Source organism: Ursus arctos, unplaced genomic scaffold (assembly GCF_023065955.2).
Source record: "Ursus arctos isolate Adak ecotype North America unplaced genomic scaffold, UrsArc2.0 scaffold_5, whole genome shotgun sequence".
Classification (NCBI taxonomy): Eukaryota; Metazoa; Chordata; class Mammalia; order Carnivora; family Ursidae; genus Ursus; species Ursus arctos.
The window spans coordinates 39,430,718-39,436,980 of record NW_026623067.1 but is presented as its reverse complement, the minus strand read 5'-3'; the positions used below and the strand labels follow the sequence as shown (position 1 = coordinate 39,436,980).

The following is a 6,263-nucleotide window of genomic DNA, read 5'->3' as shown; positions in this document are numbered from 1 at the left end:
CAGAGACACAGACCCCCATGCATTCAAAAATCTACGTAGAACTTTTGACTCCCCAAATACTTAATAGCCTATTGTTGACCACAGCCTTACCAAAAACAAAGTCAATTAACATATATTTTGCATATTAATATGTATCATATACTGTATTACTACAATAAAGTAAACTGGAAATGTTATTAAGAAAAGAAAATGTTGTGGGGCACCTGGGGGGCTCAGCTGGTTAAGTGTCTGACTCTTGATCTCAGCTCAGGTCTTGAAATTACGGTCGTTGAGTTCGAACCCCGCGATGGGCTCCATGCTGGGTATAAAGCTTATATTAAAATAAAATTAAATTTTAAAAAAGGGATGCCTGGGTGGCTTAGTCGCTTAGGTGTCTGACTCTTGGTTTTGGCTTGTGTCATGATTTCAGGGTCCTGAGATACAGCCCATCATTGGGCTCCATGCTCAGTGGGGAGTCTGCTTGAGGATTTCCCTCCCTCCCTCCCTCCCACCACTCACTTGCTCTCTCTCAAATAAATGAAATCTTTTTAAAAAAAAGAAAAAAGAAAATGTTGTTGTAAAAATCACAAGGAAGAGAAAATACATTTACAGTACTGTTCTGTATCTATAGGAAAAAATCCACATTTGTAAGTGGACCTGCGAAGCTCAAACTTGTGTTTGTTCAAGGGCCAACTACATTTGTAAAGCTATTACAAGAGCTAAGACTGAACTGGAAAAAGAAAAGTGTGCATTAGTCAGATAAAGACAGACGGGAGGTATCCCGGAGAGCTGATGGCTGGAGCATGGGATCTGGGGATAGCTGGTATGCACAGAACCACTCCTGGCCCAAAGGTGACACTCATGTATATTTATCAAATGAATGAAAGAGTTAAACAGCATCATTTATGCAAGGAACTGCAAGCAGATCAGACCAAAGTGAGCATAAGGTTTATGTTAAGGAGCGAGAGCCGATTTGGCTATACAGGCAGGGGGTTTGTCCTGAGGCCTTTGTATATTCTGCCAAGGTCCTGGGACTTTATCCCGTGGGCAATGGGAGCCATAAGCAGGAGGCAATGTGGTCAGATTAGCATCTAGAGGGACCACCCTGGCAGTCAGGTGTCATGTGGAGTGATGGAGCACAGACCTCAAGGCAGGAGACAAGAGTACCAGTCAGGATGCCTTTGGCTCCCTAAACACAAAGCTCTGAGTCTAACTGGCTGAATTTATCAAGAGACTTATTATCCAACATAGCTGCAAGCTCTGAAATGACAGGGAGCAGATGTGGTTCATTCAGTGGCTCAAAACTGTAACCACGGACCCAGGTTCCATCCTCTCTGCACTCTACCATTCTCTGTGGTGGGCTCTGCCTGCAGAATGTCTTTCCTCATCTTTACAGGTCGGCTGTAGCAGTTCCCAGAGTGATGTACAGACACAGTGAAGACCACAGACAGCAGGGAGCCATTTCTTCTTTGGTCTCTTTCTTAGCAAGGCAAACTTGTCCAGAAGCTTCCCAGCAAACACTGCCTCACATCCCACTAGCCCAGATTGGATCACAAGCCCATTTCAAAACCAATCACTGTCAAGGGAACAAGATTACATGTTTGGCTCAGAATAAGAATTTATACACAGAGGGAATGAACTACGATGAATCATCACGTAAAACACTTGGGAGCCTACTGGTCCAGGCAAAAGATGCTGGAAGCCTAAACTAAGATAATGGTGGCAAAGAATGGAGAGATGAGAACAGATTCATGATTTATTTAGGAAGTTATGTTGGTACAATCTGGTGGTGGATTAAAGGTGGAAGAGAAGGAAAAGAGGAAAAGGACACCCTCTTCCATAATTCCAGCTTGGATGAATGGGGGGAAGAAAATGCCATTAACTGAGGTAAGGTACCCACGAGGAGACCAGAGGAAGGTTTGGGGAAAAGGTGGTTTGGTGGGGCGCCTGGCTGGCTCAGTCGGTTAAGCGTCTGCCTTCGGCTCAGGTCATGATCCCAGAGTCCAGGGATGGAGCCCTGCATTGGCTCCTTGCTCAGAGGGGAGCCTGCTTCTCCCTCTCCCGCTCACCCTGTTTGTGCTCTCTCTCTCTCACACAAATAAATAAACAAAATCTTTAAAAAAATTTTTTTTAAATAAAGAAAAGGTGGTTTGGGGCATATTCAATTGGAAGTGCCTGTGGGCTTCAGAATAAAGGTGCTGGGAAGTCAGTGGAATAGAGGACTTAAACCATTATCCCACACACATGGTCCATACTCAGCCATGCTTTTCAAACAGGCTTTGGTCTCTACAGACATTTTCCCCCCAAGGTTTTATTTATTTATTTGTCAGAGAGAGCGAGCACAAGCAGGGGGAGCAGCAGGCAGAGGGAGAAGCAGGCTCCCCACCGAGCAGAAAGCCCAATGCGGGACTCGATCCCAGGACCCTGGGATCATGATTGAGCCGAAGGCAGACGCCTAACCAACTGAGCCACCCAGGCGTCCCTCTACAGACATTTTTGAACCAATATTTAATCACTGAGAGATTCCAAATAGGATTATATATTTCTGGTTTCTCTGGGAAATCTGGCAACACTGGTCCTGAATTGCTGCCTGTAATCGGCGGGGGCGAGTAGCGGCCGTTCTCCTAGCTAGCATGAGAGGTTCACTGGCCTGCCACACTCACTCACTCACTCTCTGCCTTTACCTCCTTGGCCCTGATGCCATTTCCAACCAATACCCCCCTCACAGTCTTGGGGAAAGAGGTCTGAGCTGCAGAAACACAGCTGGTAGTCACTGGTATTTAGATGGTGGTCAAAGACCTTACTGTGGAAGCTGTCACTCAGAGAAAAAGTGGAATGAAGTAGGTCAAGGAGGTAGTCCTGGAGTCATCAGTGTTTTAGAAATGGAGGAAGAAAAATTCACACTGGATAGAAAAACAAACTGGAACAGAGCAAGTGAGTGTGACGTCTCAAGAGCTAAGATAGGAGAACTGGAGTTGGAGGGAGACCTCTCCTGTGTCACATGCAATAGGATGTCCAGGGAGAGAAGGATCCCAAGGAGACGTGACACTGGGAAGTAAGTCGTGGGCGCCCCAGGAGCCTGGCTGTGTGGCATGGTGAGGAAGAGGCAGACAGCAACGGCGTGGGTAGAGGACGAGAGTAAGTGGACACAGTGTGCATGGGCTGCTTGGGTGAGAAAGGAGGAGTAAAGCCGGATGAAACTAGAGATGCTGTGGGGTCAAGGCACAGTCCCTTGGCAGGATCCGAGACACTTGGACATTGGAAAGCAAAAAAGAACTCAGGGGTGAGATGAAGGCTGTAGAAATCTAACAGAGGGATGAACAACAGAACCAAGTCCAAAAGGAGGTGGGGCAGGCAGGGGAAAAAACGGGTAAGACACAGGTGGCTGGATTCACTGCAAAAATGAGAGGCCTCTGAGGCTACTGATTGGAGGTGATGACAAATCTGGAGGCAGATGGGTGTATTCAAAAATTTGAGAGCTGGGGTGACTGCGTGGCTCAGACACTAAACATCTGACTCTTGGTTTTGGCTCAGGTCATTATCTTGGGATTGGTAAGTTGAGCGCCCCCCCCCCACCCAACCCAGAATCTGCTTGAGATACTCTCCCTCTGTTCCTTCCCACCCCACCCCCACCCGTGCCTTCTCTAATAAATTAAATAAATCTTAAAAAAAAAAAAATTGAGAGCTAAGTCATCACTAAGCCTGGCTCTGGCAGGGAGTAGGGGGGTACGTGGCAGTGGGGGGGAACCATGGGCACCTGGCCTTCAGGGACACACTAGCCCAGGACCCCCAACCAGAGCCCAAACCCGAGGAGGTGCTAGACCTGAGCCAAATGCCACCCGAGCTGCTCCTGGTGGTATGGAGCCACATGCCCTCATGCACGCTGCTGGGGTGCTGCTGCTAGATACGTGGGGGCGGGCACGCCCTGGTGAACCGACAGGCCCTGTGGCTGCTCATCCTGGCCCAGGACCACTGAGCTCTGCTGCTGTTCGACCACAGCTGCCTGCATCCACCCCCCAACACCATGGCGGGGCCCTGCCTCCTGGGCCACTTCTGTGAGCAAGCACAGATGGATCAACACAACCTCACTTGTAACCCCTGTGGCCAAGAAGGCCTCCAGAAATGGATGGTGCAGCGTGGTGGGGATGACTAGGTGGTAGAGGTGAACAAATCAGCAGTGCCTGGAGCTCCCTTGCAGACCTGCTTTGTGTCTTCCTCCGGCGGATGTGGCAAGAAGCAGGTCTTAGACCTAGAGGAGCAGGGTGTGTGGCCAGAACTGCTAGACGGTGTCAGGATTGAGATCTGTCAACAAGACGGTCCTGGGCAAACTCTCTGCTAGGCCGGACCCCGTCCAGCAGGGGAACAGCAATGTTCGCTTTCAGGTCACTCTCGTGTTCTCCATCATCAAGATGGGCCAGCCACTTTGAGTCTCTCCAACAGTGGGGCCAGGACACACAGTTCTGGGCTGGTCGCCATGGAGCCCCTGTGATCAACTCCACTGTGATCGCGCAAGCCTATCTGTCTTAGTCAAGGGCTGTCCTTGGAAAACGACGTAACTGCGACCTTCCGGAACCTGGGATCATTGGTCAGGACTTCTCATTAACCAAGGGCATGTACCTCCCTGACATCCTGGGTACTCCATAGTCCAGGTGAGGGTTCTGCTGGGTACCTCTTCAGCTTCCGGAAACTACTACAAGAAAGTTCTTCCATCATATCTACCCACTGCTGTTTAAGGACAGTCCTTCCCCTGTTGGGGGTGTGGAAAGGCAACAAGTGAGCACGGAAGAATGCTGGTCCTGGAGAGGGCTCTTCGCCCTCCCACGGAGACCCTCTGATTCAGCCCCAGTCCCGTCTGGCCTTGTCTCCTCGTGTGTCTACTTCAGGGACTTTATCGGTCACTTTAGGGAAGGCCTCTCATTTCTAAAGTAGAACCTCATCCTTAGGGCTGGGATAATCCCAGCCACCTTGGGTGGCAAACTTAACCTCCTGGAGCTTTAAGATTGGGACCAGGTCTTGCAGCTGAAAGTCAACTCGCTCAAAAAATGTTGGGAGATCCTCAAGGACTCGTGTGATCATGTGGTGTATAAAATTATTTTTTATTTCGAAAATTTTCACAAACGTTGAGAGAATAAAATACATCAGTAACAACTATCTGCCAAGCACATGTAATAAATTTATTATTTTGCCAAGAAAGAAAGAAAGGAAGGAAGAAAGAAAGAAAAATTTGAGAGCTACTAATTGACCTGTCACAAGGGAGGCCTTAGTAACCCTTCAAAGAGATGGTCCAAGGTGCCAATCCTTTGCCATTTGGGATGAAGGAGGGGACAGGGTGGGAAGAGTGGAGAGGCCGATCTCCCCAGCAGCAATTGTAGAGGACAGAGCTAGTTTTCAAGCCCTGGGAAGCAGAGTTCCTACCGGCAGAGAGAAAGAAGTACACACAGGATAACCATTCTCCTAGCAGCCGGAAGAGGCACCAGCTCCAAGGACAGAGGGGAAGGATCACAGCAGCACCCATGCCTTGAGGGCTTGGGACACCCACAGCCTCTGGGTCATCTCTGGTGTGTATGCCCTGGTTTGGCTGAATGTTTGTCCCCTCCCCTACACTTAACTCACCACCGAAGTGCCTGACAGACATAACCAAGAGGGCAGTAAATGTAACTCTCCTTACTCAGGTGTGTCCACGAGTGACTGTAACACCGATCCCTCTGAAGCAGATGAGCACAAGGTTCTGTTTGTCTGATGTTACAGTGGGCTTCGGCGCTACCTTTACCCAAGGCCCTCAGGCTTCCTTCCAGGAGCCGTCTGCCAGAACACTTCTGGTAATGAGACAGCATTTCGTGGTATTTTTCTGAGGAAACGTTCTATCCTGGAGTCTGATGGCAGCCCACTGCAGATCCAGGCTGTCACTGTGACAAACTACACCCTTCCTGGCTTGGGGCTGCCTGAGACCCCAGCGCTGGGGCTGGGCCTTGGTGGTCCAGGTTCCATTTCCCACAGTGGAAGCTCTGAGGAGCAGGGAGAGTTTTCCACAACTCACCCTTGACATCCAATTCAGTGACTTTTACCCTAAATTGTGGGTTCACAGGGACAGAGGCAAGGGGTGACACCTAGCAGCACCAGTGAGCAATCCCACTACTCCAGCAGGCCACGGCCTTCCCTCTTCCTTTCCCCACATTTTAATAAAATTTCCCAAGCATAATTATTTCAATGTCTGTCTTCTGTGTCTTATTTATTTTATGGTGGAGTTGCTATGAGGCAAAAACAAACAAACAGAAAGCACTTTT

At 49.1% G+C, this 6,263-nt stretch overlaps 1 pseudogene; it reads left to right on the top strand.

The window, feature by feature from the left end:
* Positions 1–1,851: 1,851 nt before the first annotated feature.
* Positions 1,852–4,506, top strand: LOC123001029 (F-box only protein 27-like; annotated as a pseudogene).
* The last annotated feature ends 1,757 nt before the right edge of the window (positions 4,507–6,263 follow it).